At 37.6% G+C, this 25,806-nt stretch overlaps 1 long non-coding RNA gene across 1 annotated transcript in view; it reads left to right on the forward strand.

Annotated features, from left to right (window-relative positions):
• The window catches only part of LOC114670838 (uncharacterized), a 52,529-nt gene that overhangs the window by 12,170 nt on the left and 14,553 nt on the right, over positions 1–25,806 (forward strand). The window lies entirely within an intron of this gene.

Below are 25,806 nucleotides of genomic sequence, written 5' to 3' on the forward strand. Positions count from 1 at the left end.
ACATATATATATATATATATATATATATATATATATATATTTGCGTGCATGTGTGCAGTAAAAAGGACTTGGAGATTTTCAGGAAATACCCAGCCTAGTTTTGTTTTCTCCAGAGATAAAAGGCAAAGGAGAAACCTGAACTGAAGTGAGAGAAAAGTGCTAGGGCAAAGGAAGCTGAACTTCTAAAGAAAAATTTGTCTCATGGTCTCTTCCCCCCATCATCATTGGACATCTCAGTAGTTTGATTCCACTTGGGTACATGTGACTGGACCAGATGCCCTCTTGAAATGCCCCAGACCTAGGATCCCAGAACACTGCCCCAACAGTGTTTACAAAGTCTATTAAACAGAATCCTGTATGCTCTGTGATAGCACTTCAGGGGCCACCATATGTGTTGAGGGGATGAGGAGTTAGAGGGTGCCTCTCTGCCCTCATAGCCACCCCAATCGATTTGTCTCTCCTTTTATCTGTTTAATAATACTTGATTTGTGTAGTAGGATTTCATTGAAGCAAGGATTCCATGACTAAATCCCTTTCTAAAACTACAACTTTAATGGCCAGAAGAAATAAAAATCTCTATCCCTATTCTCCACTCTCTTCATTTTTGATCCTCCAGGAAATCTCCCTCCTACTCTTCATCTGGCTGCTGCAGCTAGTAACACATTTTAAAATAAAAGGCTAACTTTTTTGGGGATCCAGAACTTGATACATAAAGAAACAGAATAGAAAGATTCCAGATGGAGGAAGGGCAGAAGCCTCAACCTTCTGGCTCAGCCATTACTTGGTTGACTGAGGTAGCAGTGTTTGACTTTGAGAAACACACATCCCTAATCTGTGTCCAGTTTCCTCCTGTGTAGGAGGATATGGGGCTTGGACCTGTTGTTTTTGCAGATCCCCCCCGTTACATATGTCTGTATGCCTCCGGGTTTCTCTCACCAACCTTGCTGAGCAGAGGTGCTCTGGGTCTGACAGGTCTTCTGACTTCTGAGCTGGGCTGCCTGCCATAGGGCACTGCTGCTGGAAGGAGACTTGGTTCCTGCAGCTGGAGTTGAGAGGCCTCCAGACAGACCCCAGGAAAAGTGGACTTTGCTTTCCAGTGAGTGATATGACCAGAGACAAGTACAGACAGGCAGCGACTTAAAGCCAAAGTGTTCAGGTATCTGCTGGCACAGGCATGGGTCTTTTTGGAGATGGCTGTCTTAAGACTTAGAATTTTCTCTTGTTTTATCACCTTTTACTCCCTCAGTCCTGAGGAAAACTCCTGATCAGTTTGTGTGATTTCTATTTATTCTTTCGTCAAATCCCTGGGATCTTGTGCCAGGCAGACCCTGGTGTGGGGTGGTAAGAAGGGGCCCCAGAGAGTCAGGAATTGCTCAGTGCTCATGGATGAGGTGGCATTAGCCAGAGCAAAGGGGCCTCTGGTCCCGGGACAGAGTGGCTACTGACATGGCTGTTACCAAGAGAAGTCTGGCTAAGGACACAGGAGTGTAGAAAGCTCCTAGCCACAAATTCTACTAATTCAGAATCAAGGGATCAAGAAGCTCTGGAAAGGATTAGTCTTGTCTCTGATAGCTCTGATTCTGAACATGAGTTTGTATATGCCCATGCACACCTATACCTAGGTAAACACAGTTGAAAAGTTTCATTACTCCTATGATGCCATTTACTTTTTAACTACTCTTGCTTCTCCAACTCTCAGCTTGGGCTCTTACCTCCTATTTCACAGAGATAATCTTCCTTTCCCTACTTTAGTTTTATTATATCTCCCTCTATATGTTGGGCTTTACCACTGTTATTGCTCAAGTTTTTCCTATTTGAAAATGAAGTGGGCACAATTAGTAGCCCTTCCTCCTCTGGAGAGAGTTGGCTTCCCTCAAACCAGCCTTAGTTGTCCTGGGAATGGCAGGGAAATACCAGCTGTGCTAAAGAAACATGGTGAGTACAGACACAAGAAAGATGAAACCAAAACTTTGGCTTACCTCTGTAAACTGGGAATTACTCTTCTGTAACAGGACTAAAGGGAAGCTAAGCATTTGGAGTATAAAAGAAAGCCTAGGCCAGGCACAGTGGCTCACATCTATAATTCCAGCACCTTTGGAGGCCAAGGCGGGCAGATCACCTGAGGTCAGGAGTTCGAGACCAGCCTGGCCAACGTGGTGAAACCCCATATCTACTAAAAATACAAAAATTAGCCAGGTGGGTGGCAGGTGCCGGTAATCCCAGCTACTCAGGAGGCTGAGGCAGGAGACTCACTTGAACCCGGGAGGCAGAGGTTGCAGTGAGCCAAGATCGGGTCGTTGCACTCCAGCCTGGGTGACAGAGTGGGACCCTGTCTCAAAAATAAATGCATAAAAATAAAAATAAAGGCTATCCAACTCCAGGCTGTTTGATCCCCCAACTACTTCCTTGTCTTTGTTTCTCTTTATAGCCAGTTTTTTTTTTTTTTTTTTTTTTTTTTGGAAGGATAGTCTATGCCACAATCTCCTCCTTCACTTCTCAGTCCATTGTCATCTCTTTTTTTCTGCTACCTCTATCACCCCTAGGGACAATTCACTTACTATATTCAGAACACCAAGATATACATAAAGACTACAGTTGATTGGTGAGCATTGCTGGACTCAGGTGGAGAAGGCTTTGCCTTGGCCCCCAGAAGAGCAGATGCCCCGGTCAATTCTGGAGTAGGAAGAAAAGATTTGGGATACTTTATGATTCCCTGTGATATGGTTTAGATGTTTTGTCTTCTCCAAATCTGAGGTTGAAATGTGACCTCCAGTGCTGGAAGTGGGCCTAGAAGGAGTTGTTTGGGTCATGGGGGCAGATTCCTTATGAATATCTTGGTGCTATCCTAGCGGTACTGAGTGAGTTCTCATTCTACGAGTTCACATAAGATCTGGTTGTTTAAAAGAGCCTGACATCTCCTTTCTTTCTCTCTTGCTCACTTTCACCACGTGACACACTGGCTCCCCTTCACCTTCCACCATCATTGTATGCCTTCTGAGACCCTCCTAGAAGGAGATACCTGTTCCGTGCTTCAGGTACAGCCTGCAGAACCATGAGCCAAATAAACTTATTTTCTTCTAAATTACCCAGTCTCAGATATTTCTTTGTAGCCATGCAAATGAATGAACACAGCCAGAAATGGAAGTTATCTCACCAAAATTACCTGTTGGCAATAAGATCTGTGTTGGATGAAGGAGAAGTAGAGGCAGCTCAGAGTTGAAGAGAGGTTATAGGGCTTACAGAAGCGTTAAGTTGAATGTGTCCATCAACTTAGGCCAAGTTATGCTGCAGTAACATGTGACCCAGAATTTCAATGGCTAACAACAATAAAGATTTAATTATCATGCTATATGTCATTGAGACAGCTGTGGCTTTGTTACTACATGGTCTTTACCTCAGGACCTAGACTTAGAGAGCAGCCTTTAAACTGGGATATGGCTGGTGTTTGGACTTATGAAAAGAGAGGAATGGTGAACTATAAACTGGTTTTTAAAACTTGTGCTCAGAAGCGATACCTGTGACTTTTTTTCCAAAGTAAGACACATGGCCACATTTGAGTCAATCATCCTCTTACAGAGATAAATCATCCTCTTACAGGGAGGTATGTTGAGACTACATGGTAAAACCTGAGATCAATGGGGTAGGGAGAAAGCATAATTCTTCCCCAGGAGGGTTAGCAAATATTTTGAACAGTAATATAATCTTCCATGTTATTAATGAAATTATTGGTCAGCAAGGAGGTCAGAACCTACTTTCCACTTTCTGTTCCCTCTCCTTCTCCAGAGAAATGCAAATAAACTGCTTTTGACTGAGAAATAGAACAAGAGTGACACTTGACAGTTTATCTGTCACAGGCCATAGCAGTGAATAGTCAGGCTTCAGGGTACCTTGAAGAGATGAACAAAACTCTGGATCATACAGTCCCCAATGTGAAATATAGCCTCCTTGATTTATTTGCTTCTTGCTAGGATACCTTCCCAATAGAAGTTTTCAAATAAGGTGGCAGTTTGGTAAATTTTCTGAGGTTTTCTATCATTTAAAATATTGGGCCCTAACTTTTAAGAGAGTGTCACTGGATACATATTCATAGTTTTAAATTTATTTTCTTCAAGGCTTTGGAAATTTTACATTACTCTCTGTATCTGATGTTACTTTTGAAAAGTCTGATTTCAATGTGATATTTTTTCCTTAGTAGGCAGTTCTTCATCTCTACAAACATTTTTAGAAACTTTTAGGAGCATCTTATTTGTCTTAGAAGTCCTCAAGATTCATTTTAAGTGTTTAAGTGGTTTTCTTTATTTTTTATGTTTATCTATCCTGTTTCTAACTTGGAACTCTGAGTGCTTTTAATCCTAGTTTGTTTTTCTCTGTTTTTACTCCATATGAATTTTTTTCTTTACAGCTTTATTGAGATATAATTATTGTATAATAGACTGCATATATTAAAAGTGTGTAATTTGATGGGTTTTGACAGATATATGTACCCATGAAACCATCAATGCAATCAAAATAATGAACATTTCCATCACCTGCAAGTGGTAGATTCTTATTTCTTTAAATATGCCTTGGTCATTTTTTTTTCCTTCTTCCTCCAGGATGGTTATTGAAAATTTTTCGTTTTTGGATTTCTCATCTTTTCATTTTGAATTGTTAATTTTTTGTCCATCTTGGTGTTATCTAGAAGAGCTTTTCAACCAGATCTTTCAGCTCAATAATTAACTTATTGGTTATATTCTTTTACTATTTGTCTCAACTATTTATTCATTTTAACCATTATATATTTTCTATTTTAATTATGAAGCATACATTAAAAGACTATATATAATGTCTGTATGCAGTGAGAATGAAGATAATTGGACCTCAGTGTATCTCACCCAGATGAAGAAATAAAACAATAACAACTCTTCACTCCTTCCTATAATAACTGTTACCCTAAGTTTTGAGTTTATGGTTTCCTAGTATTCTTTTTATAATTTTACCTCAAATGTGTGCATTCCTAAACAGTAAATTTAGTTTTGCACGTTTAAAAATACTACATAAAAGAAATAACAGATGTATTATTCTGTGATATGTTCTGTTCTCTCAAAATTATGTTTATTAGATGAAAACAATATTTGACAAAGTGGACATAGCAAATCAATGGGAAAGGGAAGAGCTATACAATAAATGAAACAATTGGTATTGTTTGGAGAAAATAAAGTTGATTCTTCTATCAATGTACACAAAATCAGTTCTAGATGGATTACAGTCTTAAGTGTAAAAAACATGTTAAAAGTTTCCTACAAAATATAGGGAAATACATGTTTGGTTTACACTGTCAGCTTTGTCATCAATTTTTTTTTTTTTTTTTTTTTTTTTGAGATGGAGTCTGGCGCTGTTGCCAGGCTGAAGTGGAATGGCGCGATCTTGGCTCACTGCAACCTCTCCCGGGTTCAAGCAATTCTCTTGCCTCAGCCTCCCGAGTAGCTGGGACTACAGGCACATGCCACCATGCCCAGCTAATTTTTGCATTTTTAGTAGAGACGGGGTTTCACCATATTGGCCAGGATGGTGTCAGTCTCCTAACCTCATGATCTTCCCACCTTGGGCTCCCAAATGCTGGGATTACAGGCATGAGCCACTGTGCCCAGCCTGTCATCAATTTTTCAAGGGTACACTCGTTTATTTCTGGCCTAGTCTCTATTCTGATCTCATTGGTTTATTTGTTTATCTCATTGCAAATACCATATTATCCTTATTATAAAACTTTATGGCAAATTTTGATATATAAGAAGGAAAATCTATTCATCATGTTATGATTCAGGGTTATATTGACTTCTTAATTTTATGTTCTTCTATCTAAACTTTTGAGTGAGTTTGTCAAATTTGCAGATATTATATCTTTAACTTTAAAATACTTAAGCATAGCAGGATATTATATTGTGTTAGTTACTTTACACTATACTGTAAGGGAGGTCAACTTTCCTATTCTGGAATACATACTTATAGTGTGGTTAATTAGCATGTAAGTGACACTTTACAGTCAAGAACTACAAGCACTTTTAACTATATTTCTTATTATTCCTTGAAGCATTTTCAGTATGGATTGCCTCATTTCTTTTTGATGCAAAAAAGTAGTAAGGTTTTCACCTTTTCAAAATAGATGCGTGGTGGAGGATCTCATATCATAACTCCATAACTAAAGAACATTAGCGTCAGAGCATGGTGCTAATTATAGCAGAAAACAGGCTGCACTCAGAAATAGAGATATGTTACGAATTTATTTAGAATAGGCTAGCAATGTTCTTAGTGTGAGAATTCCAAGATTTGTTGCACAAATAAACAGTTTAAACAAAATATTGATCACAGCAATATAAGAAAAGCACTCTTAGGAGTCAAAAAAACTTCATACGAGCTTTTCTTGATAGATTGCCAGAAGTTAGTGTTTAATTTTTAGAAAAAGGCAGATGGCCCAAATTGCAGGTCACATCAGCTTATGCTTATCCTTTCATCTGGCCACACACATGCACTGCCAGTTCCTATCTAAATGGAAACAACAAAAATCAGCAGATGAAGGTCCACCATAGCTTTAAAAATATCTTTTGCACCTATAGTTATGCCCTCCTTTTATTCTTTTTTTTTTTTTTTTTTTTGGTATTTTCTTTTCTTTTCGTTCAGTCTTCCAGAGGTTCTTTTGGAGAACAATTTTTCAGTTTAAAAATTATTTCTATTAAGTATTTTCTTTCCATTTTATTAATTTCTGCTCTTTATTATTTTCTCACTTCTAACATTCTTTAGATTTATGCTCTTTTCCTTTTAATAAAGTCTTAATTTGAATACTTAGCTTATTATTTTCATTTTTCATCATATAAGAATATACTTCTCTTTGTTGCTATAGGTATGCACCACGAGTTTTGACATGTAGAATTTTCATTATCTTTCATTTCTGATTATGTAAAAATACCCAATGTTATTTTATCTGTAATGCTTGCCTTTAGATTTTTAAAACACTGTAAGAGTCTTCTTGGTCTTTTTAAAACTTAATATAGTCAGATAATTTGATTCATGATACTGATTTTTAGAGACTTGCTTTATGCCCAGTTCACAAAAATTTCATGAGTGCTAATTTTTTTTTTTTTTTTTTTTTTTTGAGACAGAGTCTCGCTCTGTCACCCAGGCTGGAGTGCAGTGGCCCGATCTCGGCTCACTGCAAGCTCTGCCTCCTGGGTTCACACCATTCCCCTGCCTCAGCCTCCCAAGTAGCTGGAACTATGGGCACCCACCGCCACGCCCAGCTAATTTTTTTGTATTTTTTTTTAGTAGAGATGGGGTTTCACAGTGTTAGCCAGGATGGGCTCGATCTCCTGACCTCATGATCTGCCCACCTCGGCCTCCCAAAGTGCTGGGATTACAGAGGTGAACCACCACGCCCAGCCCATGAGTGCTAATTTTTTAAAAGTCTCTCTGATTATTTGATGCAGTGCTCTGTATATTCTATCAGATCAAAATTTTTAATTAGGCTCGGTACAGTGGTTCATGCCTGTTAATCCCAGCTCTTTGGGAAGTCAAGATGGGAGGACTGCTTGAGGCCAGGTGTTTGAGACCAGCCTGGCTAGTATAGTGAGACCCCATCTCTACAAAAAATTAAAAAATTTAGCCAGGTATGTTGGTGCGTGCCTAGAGTCCCAGCTACTGGGAAGGCTGAGGCAAGAGGATCACTTGAGCCTAGGAGGTTGAGGTTGCAGTGAGCTATGATTGTGCCAGTGCACTTCAGTCTGGGCAACAGAGTGAGACTCTTATCTGAAAAGAAAATAAAAATGTTAGTTATATAGTTTGATTCTTTTTTTCTTAGTTTTGGTCTATGCGTTTTTTCTTTTTTAAGAATGAGGGAGGTGTATACATTTCTTGTACCTGCTGTAATAAATTACCACAAACTTGGTGGCTTACAAACAAAAGAATTTTTTTCCCTCAGAGTTCTGGAAGCTAGGAGTTCAAAATCACAGTTACCGCAGGGTTGTGTTCCCTCTGAAGACTCTGTGGAAGGATTCATTCTATGCCTGTTCCCAAGCTTCTGGTGGTTGTTGGCAGTCGTTTGCATTCCATGGCTTGCAGCTCCATCACTCCAGCCTCTGCCTTTGTCTTCACATTGCTTTCTCCTCTGTGTGCCTGAGTTTTCTCCTCTTTCTTCTCTTGTAAGGACATGTGTCATTGGGTTTAGAGCCTACTGGATAGTCCAGGATGATCTCAAAAACCTTAATTATGAATTTAAAAAGCCATTTGCCAGTAACATTCACAGGTTCCAGGGATTTAAGCACAGACATATATTTTGGGGGGCCACTACAAGTATATGAAAATCTCCCAGTTCGTTTATGGTTTTGTTAAATTTTTCTTATAATTATGTCCATTTTGCTTTATATATTTTAAGGTTATGATATTAGACTGATACATGTTTTGATGAAATAACTTCTCTGTGAAATAAAACTTATCATTTTACAGTAATGCTTTGTGCCCTAAGCTTTAACAGCTATAGTCCATTTGGTTTGACATGAATTAGCTTTTATTTTGTTAGTACTTGTATGTATACCCTTTTTTATAATTTTATTTCTAACTTTTCTTTGTCATTATGTTCAAGGCATATTTTGTGTATAGTATATAGATTGATGTTTAAGAATTAATCCTCCCTGAAAATATTTGTCTTTACATGCAGATTTTATTTACTTTTTTGTTATTATGGATATTTTGGAATTTTTCTGTCCCTTTATTTTGTGCTACATATTTGACTTGTTTTCTCTAAGTTGATTTATTTTTTTCTCTTTATGCCTTATTTTGGATTGAGTGGTATAATTATCATCCCCTCACTAATTCTGATATACAGCCTATTTTTATCACTGTAATCGTAACCTAGAAATTTTAGAATGCATATCTGACTTTGTAAACCTAAAAGTTAATCAACAACTCCCTTATTTTTAAAAAAGCTCCAGATCCAATACCCTTACTGTTGAATTCTTTTTTTTAAATATGAACTTGTTTAGGATGAATTCTATTAGATGTTTTAGAAATATCAGTGTAAAATGAACTCTTGGAAAATAGAGGAGAAATTACCCTTCTAAACTTGTTTTATGAGACACATATTACCTTAATACCAAAATCTAAGAAGAATATTACAACAAATGAAAGTTACAGACCAATACACTCATTAATACAGATGCAAAAAAATACAGATGCAAAATATTAGTAAATAATGCTCAGGAATATATGAAAAGGACAATACAGCATGACCAAGGTTTATCTCAGGAATGCAAGGTTGGCTTGACATTTAAAAAATCAATATAATTTGTCACTTTACTAGAATAAAGAAAAAATACTTCAATGATGATTACAATAAATTCAGAAAAAATACTGACAGATTTTAAAGAAATTCGTGATAAAAAGTCTTAGTAAACCAGGAATAGAAGAGAACTTTCTCAATGTGATAAAGAGAATGACCAAAAAGTCTACATTTAGCATCATATTTACTGATGAAATATTGAACAAGGCAAAGATATCAGCTAAGACTGGGAATAAGGCCAAGATGTCAGCTCTCACCACTTCTATTGTAAATTGACCTGGAGGTCCTAGCTAGTGTAATAAGGTAAAGAAAAGAAATTTAAAGCATATATATTGAAAATGAAGAAGTAAAACTCTGTTTATTCTGTGATGCATTCTTATTTATGGAAAAAATAGGGAAATTACAAATAAACTATGTGGACTAATAAATGAATTTAGCACTGTCTAATGGTAAAGATCAACATATAAAATAACTGCAATTGCATATACTAGCAACAAATAATTAGAAAATGATATTTAAAAATATAATTTCAAATGGCATCAGGAATCATAAGATACTTAGAATAAACTTAACAAAATATACAAGCCCTCTACATTAAAAATTACAGATTGTAAGAGAATTAAGACTACCTAAGTAAGTGGAGAGATATATCACATTTATAGTTTGGAAAGTTCAATATTGTTAACATGTCAAATCTCAACTTGATCCATAGATTCAAATGCAATCCTAATCAAAATTCTAGCAGGTATTTTTTGGGGGGCAGGGGAAGGAGATAGAAATTCACAAGCTTACTATAAAGCTTATCTGCAAAGACTCAGAATAGCCAAAATTGTTTTGAAAAAGAATAATAGCAGGGGGCATGACATCAGAAAAATGGCAGAATAGGACTTTACAGTGTTCATCTCCCCCATAGAAACATCAATTTGAACAACTGTACGCACATGAAAATACCTTCACCAGAGCTAAGGAAACCAGGTAAGAGATTACAGCACCCAGGTGTAGCATAGAAGTAAGAAAAGGCATATTGAAGAGAGTAGGAAGAACAGTTTTACATTACCTGTGTCATCCTTTTCCAAATGCCAGGCGGTATAGTATGAAGAGAGATAACTCTCTTCTTGGGAAGAGGAGAAGGAAGTGACCACTGGACTCATTGGTGCTTGGCAGACTCCAGCCAGGACTCACAGACTGATCCTCCAGATCCATCTCAGTGCCAGGCTGGATCCCACAGACCTAGGCTCCAGGCCTGCCTGGGAAACCCAGTCTCTGGGCCCATCACATAGTTGACCTCAATGGCCCCAGGCTCTGGACTGGCTTCAGTGCTGGGCCATCCCCAGTGGCCCCAAGCTTCAGGCTTACCCTAGCACCAGGCCAGTCCCCACAGACTCAGGGTCCAGGCCTGCCCTATAGACGCAGTCTCCAGACCTTCCCCAAGCTGGCTTCAGCAGCCTCAGGCTCTGGACCATCTGTACCACCAGACTGACCCTCAGGGTTCAAGCCTGTTCCAGTAATTCCAGTGCTGGGTCAGTTCCCACAGACCCAGGCTCCAGAACTTCCCTATGAACTTAGGTTTCAGGTTGGCCCCTGTAGCATCAGTAGCCAGGCCAGCCTTTGTGGATCTAGCCTTCAGGCCAGCACCTATAATCCCAGGCTCGAGACCTGCCCCTACACAAGACTGGCCCAAGCTCCAGGTCATCCATGTGTCCCAAGCTTCAGTAGACCCAGGGCCTAGGCCTGCTCCAGCAGAAAAATCATACTGAGACTGCACTATTGCACCTACCCAGAACCAAAGCCAAAGCAGCCTACCCAACTGACACTATAGGACACATCTACAAGAAAAAATTATTTCCCTAGGAAACCTATTTTATAAAGTTGGAAAAAATGATAACTGTTCCACTAGATGTACAGATATTAACACAGGAAACACAAGAAACATGAAAAAGTAAGGAAACATGATACCTTCAAAGGAACACAATAATTCTTCAGTAGTAGACTCCCCCATAAAGAGGAAAGCTATGAGATATCTGAAAAGGAATTCAAAATAGTGATCTTAAGGAAACTCAATGAGATATAAGAGAACACATGTAATTCAATGAAATCAGGAAGATACTTTATTATTTGAATGAGAAATTCAACAAATAGATATAGAAAAGAACCAAACAGAAATCTTGGAGCTGAGGAATTCAGTGAATGAAATAAAAAATACAGTGTGATCCTCAACAATAGACCAGATCAAGCAGAAGAATTTCTGAACTTAAAGACAGGTCTTTTGAAATAACCCATTCAGAAAAAAAATTAAAAATAAAAAGAAGAAAGCCTACAAGACATATGGAACACCATCAAGTGAACAAGTATTCACATTATGCAAATTCTAGAAGGATAGGAGATGGAAAAACGGATAGAAACCTATTTAATAAAGTAATAGCTGAAAACTTCCCAAGCTTTGGGAGAGACATGGACATCCAGATACTAGAAGCTCAAAATTCCCCAAATAGATTCAATCCAAAAAGGTCTCTTCTGAGACACGTTATAGTCAAACTGTCAAAATCAAAGGCAAAGAGGGAATTCTAAAAACAGCAAGTGAAAAAAAATTTAAAAATTAAAAAACAGCAAGTGAAAAGCATCAAGTCACATACACTTGCAGTCAATTGGTTTTTAAAAAAGATGGCAAGTACACACAATTGTGAATGGACAGCCTCTTCCATAAACAGTGTTAGGAAAATGAATATTCACATGCAGAAAAATGAAATTAGACCATTGTCTCACACCGTATAAAAAATTAATTCAAAATGGATTAATCATTTAAACAAAATTAGTAATTTTAAATGTACTAGGGGAAAACATATGGGGAAACCTTCATGACATTAGTCAATGAGTTTTTAGATATGGCCGGGAAAGCACAGACAACAAAAGCAAAAATAGACAATGGGATTATATCAAGCCAAAAAGCTTCTGCATTGCAAAGGAGACCATTACCAGAATGAAGAAACAACCTATGGAATGGGAGAAAATACTTGTAAACCATACATGTGATAAGGTGTTAATATCCAAAATGTATAAAGAACTCAATAGCAAGAAAACAAATAATCCAATTTGAAAATGGACAATATACCTGAAAAGACACCAAAAGAAGACACAAATGGCCAGCAGGTACATGAAAAATGCTCAACATCACTAAGCATCAGGGAAATGCAAATCAAAACTACAATGAGCATCACCTCACTCTTGTTAGAGTGGCTGTTTTTTTAAAAGATGGAAGATAATTGTCAGCAGGGATGTGGAGAAAAAGGAACTTTTGTATGCCCTCTATGGGAATGTCAATTAGTACAGCCACTGTGGAAAACAGTATGGAAGTTCCTCAAAAAATTAAATATAGAACCATCTTATGATCCAGCAATTCCATTTCTGGGTATATATTCAAAGAAAATGAAATATCGAAGAGATAGCTGCCCTCTGATATTCATTTCAGCATTATTCAGAACAGCCGAAATACAAAATCAACCTAAGTGTTCATTGCCAGATGAATGGACAAATAATTGTGGTGTACATATAGGCAATAAATACTATTCAGCCTTAAAAACAGAAGGAAATCATGCCATTTGCAATAACATGGACGAATCTGGAGGGCATGTTAAGTGAAATAATCCAGGCACAGAAAGGCCAATGCCACATATTATATGTAGAATCTAGAATAGTTGAACCCATGGAAGCAAAGAGTAGAATGGTGGTTACCAGGGACTGAGAGGTGGAAGGTTGAGTTGTTGTTGGTCACATGATGCAAAACTTCAGTTACATTGGAGGAATAAGTTCAAGATATCTATTGTACAACATGGTGACTCTGGTTAATAGCAATGTATTATATTTTGAAAATTGCTGAGTGCATATTTTAAGTGTTATCACCACATAAAAATAATGTGAGGTAATACATACATTAACTTGATTTAGCCATTCCACAATGTATATATGTTTCCACCCATCATGTTGTTAATGATAAATATACAATTTTTATCACTTAAATAAAAAAGGAAAAACAATTAGGACAATTTATGTTATTTTAACACTTATGGAAAAGTATGTAATCACTGCAGTGTGGTATTTGTATATTGTAACAATATACAAATAGATAAATGGAAGAGAAGAGAAGGCCCAGAAATATACACAGGAAGTTACCATGAATTGATTTCCAACAATGGTACCAATATAATTGAATAGGGAAAGGAAAATATTTTCAGTGGATGGTGCTGGAACAACCAAATAAATGTATGGGGAAAAATGAACCCTGACACTTTCCTCACAACATGCATAAAACTTATTTTGGAATGGGTCATAGACCTAACTGTAAAAGCTAAAACTAAAGAGATTTTGAAAGAAAATATACAAGAGTATCTTCATGATTTCATAGTAAGAAAGCCTTTATTAGAGGAGGAAAAAGAAAAGCCTTACTTCTAAAGAAATGATAAATTGGGCTTCATCAGTATTAACAACTTGTCATCAAAGGATACTTTTAAGAAAATTAAACTTAAGGTCAAACCATAGACTGGAAAAATATTAGCAATATACACATCTGATAAATAATGCATTTATCAAAATTAAGAATTTCTATAATTCAGTCATAAAAACTATAAACAACTCAATATGAGAAAACGTTTGAGCAGACACTTCACAAGGAATTTATATGAATGGGAAATAATTACGTGAAAAAATCCTCAGCATCATTAGTTCTCAGACTAATGCAAACTAAACCATAATGAGATACCACTTTGTAAGCATTATAATGACCAAAATTAAAACGACTAACAAGGCTAAATGTTGGTGAGGATATGAGGCAAATGAAACTCTCATACATTGATGGTGGTAGTTTAAAATGATACATTTACTTTGGAAAACTATCTATCAATTTCTTATACAATTAAATATATTCCTTTCTGTATCTCAGCACATTCATTTCTATGTCCTCAAAAGAAATAAAAACATGTCTTCTAAGAGGCTTATATAAGAATATTTCTAGGGGAAAATCTTGTTACATCTGCCTTGGCAATAATTTCATGGATATGACATCAAAATCAGAGGCAACAAAAATGAAAATCAGGTAGGATTACATGAAACCAAAAAGATTCTGCACAGCAAAGGAAATAACCAACAAAATGAAAGGCAGCATAAAGAATGGGAGAAAATATTTGCAAACCATATGTCTGATGAAGTTCCTTACATATAATATCCAATATATAAAAGGAACTCCTACAACTCAATAGCAACAAAACATAAACAAAACCTTCTACCAATACAATTTTAGAAAGGGCAAAGGACTTGCATAGACATTTTCCAGAGAAGATATACAAGTGGCTAACAGTTATATGAAAAAAGTTCAACTTCACTAATCATCAAGGAAATGTTAAAGCTTCAATTAGCATCTCACATTTGTTAGAATAACTTTTTTAAAAGCAAAAGATAACAAATGTTGGCAAGAATGTGGAAAAAAGGGAACTCTTATACATCGTTGATGGGACTGTAATGAGTGAAGCTACTATGGAAAACAATATGAGGATTCCCCCCAAAATTAAAAATAGAACTACCATATGAACCGGGAATTTCACTTCTGTGTATATATACAAAGGAATTGAAATCAGGATCTTAAAGAGATATCTGCACTCCCATGTCCATTGCAGCATTATTCAGAATAGCCAAGACATGGAAGTGACTTAAATGTCTATTGACTAACAGATGACCAAAGAGAATACTGTGTGTGTGTGTGCATGTGTGTGTGTGCACAATAGAATATTCAGCCTGTGAAAAGAAGGAAATCTTGACATTTTCAATAACATACATGAACCTGGGGGACATTATGCTAAGTGAAATAAGACAAACACAGAACGACAAATACTACGTACACTCACTACACAAGGAATCTAAAACAGTGAAACTCACAGAAGCAGAGATTGGAAAGATGGTTGTAAGGGTCTAGGTGATGGGGGAAACAGGGACATATTAGCCAAAGGGTACAAAGTTTTAGTTATACAGGATGAGTAAGTCCTAGAGATCTACTGTACAGCACTGTGACTATAAATAACAATATTATATTGCATACCTTAAAATTTACTAAGAGGATAGATCTTAAGTGTCTTTATACCATACCCAAAAATAATAAGAGGGTGGGAGGAAACTTTTGGAGATGATGGATAGGTTTATGACATAGATAGTAGTGATGGTTTCATGAGTTTATACTTATCTCCAAATTCATCAAGTTGTAACACTAAATATGTATAGCTTTTTGTATGTCAATAATACCTCAATAAAGTGGATTTTTAAAGATAACATAATTTTCTATGGAAAAAGTCAAAATAATCTGCAGCTGAATTATTAGAATTAATAAGATAATTTAGAAAGTTTGCCACATAGTGTCAATATGCAAAAACTAAGTTATATTTTATAAATAAGCAACAATTAGAAAATGAAATTAAAATGCCATTTTATAGTAGCATTATTGAATACCTAAAAATGCATCTAACAAAAGATATTCAGTACCTCCACATAGAAAACTGTAACACTTTACTTAGATAAATTAAAGAACTAAATAAATGGAATGACGTACTAAATTCATGTACGTGGGTTGGAAAACACAATACTGTAAGAATGTCAGTTCTTCACAGTTTGATTTTGTCGGTTATTAGGCTTATTCCTCCTCAGCTCCAAATCCACCTTTCATTATCTATTCTGTGATAATGGAGAATGAATCTGTGAATAAGTTTTTCATTATCGGCTGACTTGATGTTAACCCTTGACAATAGAGGCAATGGAGGGATAGTGGTGAATGACAGGGTTTTCTTCCTGGTTCAGGTGTGCTCCTCTAGGCAGGCTCCTGCAGTGTGTGTGGCTTTTGTAGCATCAGGCTCTTGCAGCCTTCATGGCTTTTTAAGTGCCAGGCTCATTCAGTGCACATGGCTATACATTGCCTAACTCTTATTAATTCCATGACTTTTGCAGCGCCTGGTTCTAGCCATGCTCAGCAGCAGCAACTCCTACTCCTATGAATGGCTTCTCTCGGCACTCACTTGTGTGTCTTTGCAGTGGAGTGATGCCAACCTGCCACTTCCCTGTTAATGGCCTCCCTGGCACCCACTCAGATGACTTTACCACCTTGGTGTACTTCTCTGCCATTCTGTGAACCATGGATATTCCCTTTCCAATTAAGTGTAGATATTTGCCCTGGTTGGTTGTGAAGGTGGGGAAGGAGGAAAGTATTCCAAATTTGTTTGTCTCTTGGATGCTCTATCTTGGTCTTGGGAATAGTGACCTCTTCCTATATCTGCTATTTCTCTATTCTTTAGAATTGTCTTTACTTTTTTTCTGGCCAATTCCTCATTATGCCAGTCCTCTGTTATAGTTAGTAATTCTCTGTATTAAATTTTTCCTGTTCAATATACCATGTGGTTTATGTCTCTTGCTTGCACCTGAATGATACAGAATTGGTTCTTGGAATGTTCTTAGGATGTAGACCCACAAATATTGGATTTTGTGATTGGTTTGGTCATGCCCTTGGGTTTGAGTGCAGTACTGAGCTCTTTGCCTATGGGAAATGGGTGCTAGTAATCCATGGTATGCAGTGTCATTATATTTAATCAAGCTGTCATCTGTGGTTGATTGCCAACAGAGGAAAGTGCGTTGGGGACCCACTTGCTATTATGGCAGTAAATATGATTGTGGAGTGGGATAGATTCTTCTGAGTATACTTGAATGCTTAGAGAGGAAAATGACAAGCTTAGGTCCTTTAACTCTCAACTCAAGTCAGGGTTTGAGAACCAGAGAGCTTTCATGGCAGCTCTAAAATAAGCTCTTATATTTTGTAATCACAGGGATGATGTTGCTGAAAATCAAACATGAAACTTAATTGTTTGGGTTGTCGAAACACAAGGACAGTTGAATTCCTAGTCTTACCACCTTTTTAAAGTTGCATTGATTGGAAGTAAATGTAATCATGGAATCCTGAAACTTGGAAGGGGAACATCTGGTTGGACCTAGATTGAAACATGATGTTGAATCCCCAAGCCACATTGACCCTCCCTTGCCATGGAGTCACTTGCCCTTAGCGTCAGAGGGCACTAGTCTTCTTTTGCTTGAAAACTCTGTAACAGCCTCTTGGGACAGATGTCTTAAAAGGAGATATTCATTCTCCTCAAAATCTATCACAGACTCCCACCCTGGAGTCAAATCTCCGTGTGCTCCAGAAGGACAAATACACAATATGGGCCAGGAGGAAATAGCTCACATACCAAAAGAATTGAAATACTTTGCCAATATATGTCAGCAGAAGCTTGGGTAACATGTGTGGGAGTGGATCCTGAGGTTGTTGAACCAGCAAGGGAAGAATATAACACTAGATAAGACCAATTTCATTGATATGGGTGCACTTACTGGAGGTTCTAGACTTAACCGGTCAGCGCATGCAACTGAAGGTGGTGCCAGCCATTTACTTAGCTAACTGAATATCAAGCCCAATGGGCTACTCTAATGAGGTTGAGATGGCAGAGCTTCTTTGGTATGACATGGAAGAGGGAATCCAAAGATTTCTTTTTTCTTTTTTCTTTTTTTATTATACTTTAAGTTCTAGGGTACATGTGTACAACGTGCAGGTTTGTTACATATATATACATGTGCCATGTTGGTGGAGTTAATAACCCATTAACTCATCATTTACATTAGGTATATCTCCTAACGCTGTCCTTCTCCCCGACCCCCTCCCCACAATAGGACCCGGTGTGTGATGCTCCCCTTCCTGTGTCCAAGTGATCTCATCGTTGAATTCCCACCTATGAGTGAGAACATGTGGTATTTGGTTTTCTGTTCTTGCGATAGTTTGCTGAGAATGATGGTTTCCAGTTGCATCCATGTCCCTACAAATGACACAAACTCATCCTTTTTTATGGCTGCATAGTATTCCATGGTGTTTATGTGCCACATTTTCTTAATCCAATCTGTCACTGATGGACATTTGGGTTGATTCCAAGTCTTTGCTATTGTGAATAGTGCCACAATAAACATACGTGTGCATGTGTCTTTATAGCAGCATGACTTATAATCCTTTGGGTATATACCCAGTAATGGGATGGCTGGGTCAAATGGTATTTCTAGTTCTAGATCCTTAAGGAATCACTACACTGTTTTCCACAATGGTTGAACTAGTTTACAGTCCCACCAACAGTGTAAAAGTGTTCCTATTTCTCCACATCCTCTCCAGCACCTGTTGTTTCCTGATTTTTTAATGATTGCCATTCTAACTGGTGTGAGATGGTATCTCATTGTGGTTTTGATTTGCATTTCTCTGATGGCGAGTGATGATGAGCATTTTTTCATGTGTCTGTTGGCTGTATGAATGTCTTCTTTTGAGAAGTGTCTGTTCATATCCTTTGCCCACTTTTTGATGGGGTTGTTTGTTTTTTTCTTGTAAATTTGATTGAGTTCTTTATAGGTTCTGGATATTAGCCCTTTGTCAGATGAGTAGATTGCAAAAATTTTCTCCCATTCTGTAGATTGCCTGTTCACTCTGATGGTAGTTTCTTTTGCTGTGCAGAAGCTCTTTAGTTTAAATAGATCCCATTTGTCAATTTTGGCTTTTGTTGCGGTTGCCTTTGGTGTTTTAGACATGAAGTCCTTGCCCATGCTTCTGTCCTGAATGGTATTCCCTAGGTTTTTTTCTAGGGTTTTTATGCTGTTAGGTCTAACATTTAAGTCTCTAATCCATCTTGAATTAATTTTCATATAAGGAGTAAGGAAAGGATCCAGTTTCAGCTTTCTACTTATGACTAGCCAATTTTCCCAGCACCATTTATTAAATAGGGAATCCTTTCCCCATTTCTTGTTTTTGTCAGGTTTGTCAAAGATCAGATGGCTGTAGATGTGTGGTATTATTTCTGAGGGCTCTGTTCTGTTCCATTGGTCTATATCTCTGTTTTGGTACCAGTACCATGCTGTTTTGGTTACTGTAGCCTTGTAGTATAGTTTGAAGTCAAGTAGTGTGATGCCTCCAGCTTTGTTCTTTGGTTTAGGATTGTCTTGGCCATGCAGGCTCTTTTTTTGGTTCCATATGAACTTTAGAGCAGTTTTTTCCAATTCTGTGAAGAAAGTCATTGGTAGCTTCATTGGGATGGCATTGAATCTATAAATTACCTTGGGCAATATGGCCATTTTGACAGTATTGATTCTTCCTATCCATCAGCATGGAATGTTCTTCCATTTGTTTGTGTCCTCTTTTATTTCACTGAGTAGTGGTTTGTAGTTCTCCTTGAAGAGGTCCTTTACATCCCTTGTAAGTTGGATTCCTAGGTATTTTATTCTCTTTGAAGCTATTGTGAATGGGAGTTCATTCATGATTTGGCTCTCTGTTTGTCTGTTACTGGTGTATAAGAATGCTTGTGATTTTTGCACATTGATTTTGTATCCTGAGACTTTGCTGAAGTTGCTTATCGGCTTAAGGAGATTTGGGGCTGAGACAATGGGGTTTTCTAAACATACAATCATGTCACCTGCAAACAGGGACAATTTGACTTCTTCTTTTCCTACCTGAATACCCTTTATTTCTTTCTCTTGCCTGACTGGCCTAGCCAGAACTTCCAACACTATGTTGAATAAGAGTGGTGAGAGAGGGCATCCCTGTCTTGTGCCAGTTTTCAAAGGGAATGCTTCCAGTTTTTACCCATTCAGTATGATATTGGCTGTGGGTTTGTCATAAATAGCTCTTATTATTTTGAGATATGTTCTATCAATACCGAATTTATTGAAAGTTTTTAGCATGAAGGGCTGTTGAATTTTGTCAAAGGCCTTTTCTGCATCTATTGAGATAATCATGTGGTTTTTGTCTTTGGTTCTGTTTATATGCTGGATTACATTTATTGATTTGCGTATGTTGAACCAGCCTTGCATCCCAGGGATGAAGCCCACTTGATCATGGTGGATAAGCTTTTTGATGTGCTGCTGGATCTGGTTTGCCAGTATTGAGGATTTTTGCATCAATGTTCATGAGGGATATTGGTCTGAAATTCTCTTTTTTTGTTGTATCTCTGTCAGGCTTTGGTATCAGGATGATGTTGGCTTCGTAAAATGAATTAGGGAGGATTCTCTCTTTTTCTATTGATTGGAATAGTTTCAGAAGGAATGGTACCAACTCCTCCTTGTACCTCTGGAAGAATTCGGCTGTGAATTCGTCTGGTCCTGGACTTTTTTTGGTTGGCAGGCTATTAATTGTTGCCTCAATTTTAGAGCCTGCTATTGGTCTATTCAGGGATTCAACTTCTTCCTGGTTTAGTCTTGGGAGAGTGTAAGTGTCCAGGAAATTATCCATTTCTTCTAGGTTTTCTAGTTTATTTGCGTAGAGGTGTTTATAGTATTCTCTGATGGTAGTTTGTATATCTGTGGGGTCGGTGGTGATAGCCCCTTTATCATTTTTTATTGTGTCCATTTGAGTCTTCTCTCTTTTCTTCTTTATTAGTCTTATAGTGGTCTATCAATTTTGTTGATCTTTTCAAAAAACCAGCTCCTGGATTCATTGATTTTTTGGAGGGATTTTTGTGTCTCTATCTCCTTCAGTTCTGCTCTGATCTTAGTTATTTCTTGCCTTCTGCTAGCTTTTGAATATGTTTGCTCTTGCTTCTCTAGTTCTTTTAATTGTGATGTTAGGGTGTCAATTTTAGATCTTTCCTGCTTTCTCTTGTGGGCATTTAGTCTATAAACTTCCCTCTACACACTGCTTTGAATGTGTCCCAGAGATTCTGGTAAGTTGTATCTTTGTTCTCACTGGTTTCAAAGAACATCTTTATTTCTGCCTTCATTTCGTTATGTACCCAGCAGTCATTCAGCAGCAGGTTGTTAAGTTTCCATGTAGTTGAGCGGTTTTGATTGAGTTTCTTAATCCTGAGTTCTAGTTTGATTGCACTGTGGTCTGAGAGACAGTTTGTTATAATTTCTGTTCTTTTACATTTGCTGAGGAGTGCTTTCCTTCCAACTATGTGGTCAATTTTGGAATAAGTATGATGTGGTGCTGAGAAGAATGTATAGCATTAGGAGATATACCTAAAGTAAATGATGAGTTAATAGGTGCAGCACACCAACATGGCACATGTATACATATGTAACAAACCTGCATGTTGTGCACATGTACCGTAGAACTTAAAGTATAATAAAAATAATAATAATTTTAAAAAGCTGTTAGCAGTCAGACATCAAAAAATTGATTATTTGATACACAGCTTTTTAATAGAGATTGCTTCCTGTCGAGGAGTTCCTTACCCAGAAAAGGAAGTGCAACAATGAGCTCTTGCCCATGGATATAACTGGGCTTACCACATACCCCATCAACCAGAGGCGACTGAACTAACTGAAAGGTTGAATGGGCTTCCTGAAGACTCAGTTATGGTACCAGTTGGGAAACTACACCCCAAAATATAGGGTCCTGTGTTAGAGGATGCAAGACATTATTTGAATCAAACTATTGTATGCTATTATCTCCCCCATATATCGGCCTGAGAATCAAGGGGAGAAAGAGTGAGTTGTTCTCTAACTACTATTACCAGTAACCCATTCCAGCAAACTTGAGGTTGGAGGTCTTATTCCCCAAGAGGAAGTGCTTCAACCAGGGACATATCAGTGGTTCCAGTGAATTGGAAGATGAGACAGCCACCTGGCCATTTTGGATTCTTCATGCCTCTGAATCAACAGACAAAAAAAAGCAGGGGTTATTCAAATGGCTGGTGTGACTAATCCTGATTATCAAGGGGAAATCAGGTGGTTGCCACCAAGTGAGGGCAAGTATGACTACCTGGAACTCTGGGTATCCTATGGAGTTCCTCTTAGTCCATCCATGCCTAGTAGTAAAGGTTAACAGAAAACTATACATGCTCCCCTCCTAATCAAAGGCAGAACAGTTGAGGACTCACACACTTCAGGAATGAAGATTTGGGATACTTCACAGGTAAATAATTCTGGCCAGATTCTGGCTGAGGGAAGGGGAAATATGAAATGAGTAATGAAGAAGAAAGCCATCGACACCAGTTATGGCTTCATGACCAATTAGAGAAACGAGGACTGTAGTAAGTTTGCATATTTCCTCTTTGCTTATGGATGTATATATTTATTTGTATATGCTAACAAATTTTCCTTCTTTTTCTCTCTTCTGCTTTTTTATTTTGTATATAAGTTGTCATAAATAGCTCTTATTATTTTGAGCTGTGTTCCATCAATACCTAGTTTACTGAGAGTTTTTAGCATGAAGGGGTGTTGAATTTTATCGAAGGCCTTTTCTGCATCTATTGAGACAATCGTGTGGTTTTTGTCATTGGTTCTGTTTATGTGATGGATTATGTTTATGATTTGCATATGTTGGACCAGCCTTGCATCCCAGGGATGAAGCCGACTTGATCATGGTGGATAAGCTTTTTGATGTGCTGCTGGATTCGGTTTGCCAGTATTTTATTAAGGATTGTCACATCGATGTTCATCAGGGATATTGGCCTGAAGTTTTCTTTTTTTGTCGTGTCTCTGCCAGGTTTTTGTATCAGGATGATGCTGGCCTCATAAAATTAGGGAAGAGTCCCTCTTTTTCTATTATTTGGAATAATTTCAGAAGAAATGGTACCAGCTTCTCTTTGTACCTCTGGTAGAATGCAGCTGTGAATCCATCTGGTCCTGGGCCTTTTTTGGTTGGCAGGCTATTAATTAGTGCCTCAATTTCAGAACTTCGTGTCTATTCAGGGATTCTAATTCTTCCTGGTTTAGTCTTGGGAGGGTGTATGTGTCCAGGAATTTATTCATTTCTTCTAGATTTTCTAATTTATTTGCATAGAGGTGTTTATAGTATTCTCTGACAGTAGTTTGTATTTCTGTGGTGTCAGTGGTGATATCCCCTTTATCATTTTTTATTGTCTACTTGATTCTTCTCTCTTTTCTTCTCTATTAGTCTGGCTAATGATCTATCTATTCTGTTAATCTTTTCAAAAAAACAGCTCCTGGATTCATTGATTTTTTTTAAAGGATTTTTTGTGTCTCTATCTCCTTCAGTTCTGCTCTGATCTTAGTTATTTCTTGTCTTCTGCTAGCTTTTGAATTTGCTGTTGCTTCTCTAGTTCTTTTAATTGTGATGTTTGGGTGTCGATTTTAGATCTTTTCCACTTTCTCCTGTGGGCATGTGGTGCTATAAAATTTCCCTCTAAACACTGCTTTAGCTGTGTCCCAGAGATTCTGGTACGTTGTGTCTTTGTTCTCACTGGTTTCAAATAACTTATTTATTTCTGCCTTCATTTTGTTACTTACCCAGTAGTCACTCAGGAGCAGGTTGTTCAGTTTCCATATAGTTGTGCGGTTTTGAATGAGTTTCTTAATCCCAAGTTCTAATTTGATTGCATTGTATTCTGAGAGACTGTTTATGATTTCCATTCTTTTGCATTTGCTGAGGAGTCTTTTACTTCCAATTATGTGGTCAATTTTAGAATAAGTGCGATGTGGTACTGAGAAGAATGTATATTCTGTTGATTTGGGGTGGAGAGTTCTGTAGATGTCTATTAGGTCTGCTTGGTCCAGAGCTGAGTTCAATTCCTGGATATCCTTGTTAACTTTCTGTCTCGATCTGTCTAATGTTGACAGTGGGGTGTTAAAGTCTCCCACTATTATTGTGTGGGAGTCTAAGTATCTTCATAGGTCTCTAAGGACCCGCTTTATGAATCTGGGTGCTCCTGTACTGGGTTCATATATATTTAGGATAGTTAGCTCTTCTTGTTGCATTTATCCCTTTACCATTATCTAATGCCCTTCTGTGTCTTTTTTGATCTTTGTTTGTTTAAAGCCTGTTTTATCAGAGACTAGGATTGCAACCTCTGCTTTTTTTCTTTTCTTTCCGTTTGCTTGGTAAATATTCCTCCATCCCTTTATTTTGTGCCTATGTGTGTCTTTGCATGTGAGAAGGGTCTTCTGAATACAGCACACTGATGGGTCTTGACTCTATCAAATTTGCCAGTCTGTGTCTTTTAATTGGGGCATTTAGCCCATTTATATGTAAGGGTAATATTGTTATGTGTGAATTTCATCCTGTCATTATGATGCTAGCTGGTTATTTTGCCCATTAGTTGATGCAGTTTGTTCATAGTGTTGGTGATCTTTACAATTTGGTATATTTTTGCAGTGGCTGGTAACAGTTTTTCCTTTCCATGTTTAGTGCTTTCTTTGGGAGCTCTTGTAAGGCAGGCCTGGTGGTGACAAAATCTCTCAGCATTTGCTTCTCTGAAAAGGATTTTATTTCTCCTTCACTTATGAAGCTTAGTTTGGCTGAATATGAAATTCTGGGTTGAAAATTCTTTTCTTTAAGAATGTTGAATATTGGCCCCCACTCTCTTCTGGCTTGTAGGGTTTCTGCAGAGAGATCCACTGTTAGTCTAATGGGCTTGCCTTTCTGGGTAACCCGACCTTTCTCTCTGGCTGCCCTTAACATTTTTTCCTTCATTTCAACCTTGGTGAATCTGATGATTATGTGTCTTGGGGTTGCTCTTCTCAAGGAATATCTTTGTGGTGTTCTCTGTATTTCCTGAAATTGAATGTTGGCCTGTCTTGCTAGGTTGGGGAAGTTCTCCTGGATAATATCCTAGAGAGTGTTTTCCAACTCAGTTCCATTGTCCCCATCACTTTCAGGTACACCAATCAAATGTAGGTTTGGTCTTTTCACATAATCCCATATTTCTTGGAGGCTTTCTTCATTTTGGAGTTTAGCACTACAGTATAATCTTTAAGGAACAGGTATTCAGTGGGACTATGACAGAATATGAGGAGTAATTAATACAACAGCAGTGGATAAAATGACTGTTGGGACTGGTACAACTTTTAATTTTAGGGAAAGGGTAAAAACTTCACTTATAAGAAGGATAAGGTTTTAAAATGTGCATGACCATTTTATGGTTCTTATTACATATACCTAGATTGGTTTCTGAGATAATTTGACTAATATAAATTGTGGTCAAATAACTCGTGGTCAAATAAATTGTGGTCAAATAACTAATATAAATTGTGGTCAAAATGTGTATTTCTTTGCCCATTTTATCATTGTATTTAATGATATTTATTATTTTAAACTTGCATAATTGAAACTCTTTTTTTTGTATTTTGGCATACTTTTATTTCAAGCCTTTTGTGGGGTGCATATACCTTTTTTGTTTTTTTTCTATTGAGATGGAGTTTTGCTCTTGTTGCCCAGGCTGCAGTGCAATGGCGCGATCTCGGCTCACTGCAACCTCCACCTCCCGGGTTCAAGTGATTCACCTGCCTCATCCTCCCGAGTAGCTGGAATTACAGTTGCCCACCACCATGCCCAGCTAATTTTGTTGTATTTTTAGTAGAGGCAGGGTTTCACCATGTTGGCCAGGCTGGTCTTGAACTCCTGACCTCAGGTTATCCCCACTCCTCAGCCTCCCAAAGTGCTGGGATTACAGGCATGAGCCACCACACGCAGCCCGCACATACCTTTTAAAGAAAGT

The sequence above is a fragment of the Macaca mulatta genome, chromosome 11 (genome assembly GCF_049350105.2).
Source record: "Macaca mulatta isolate MMU2019108-1 chromosome 11, T2T-MMU8v2.0, whole genome shotgun sequence".
NCBI lineage: Eukaryota > Metazoa > Chordata > Mammalia > Primates > Cercopithecidae > Macaca > Macaca mulatta.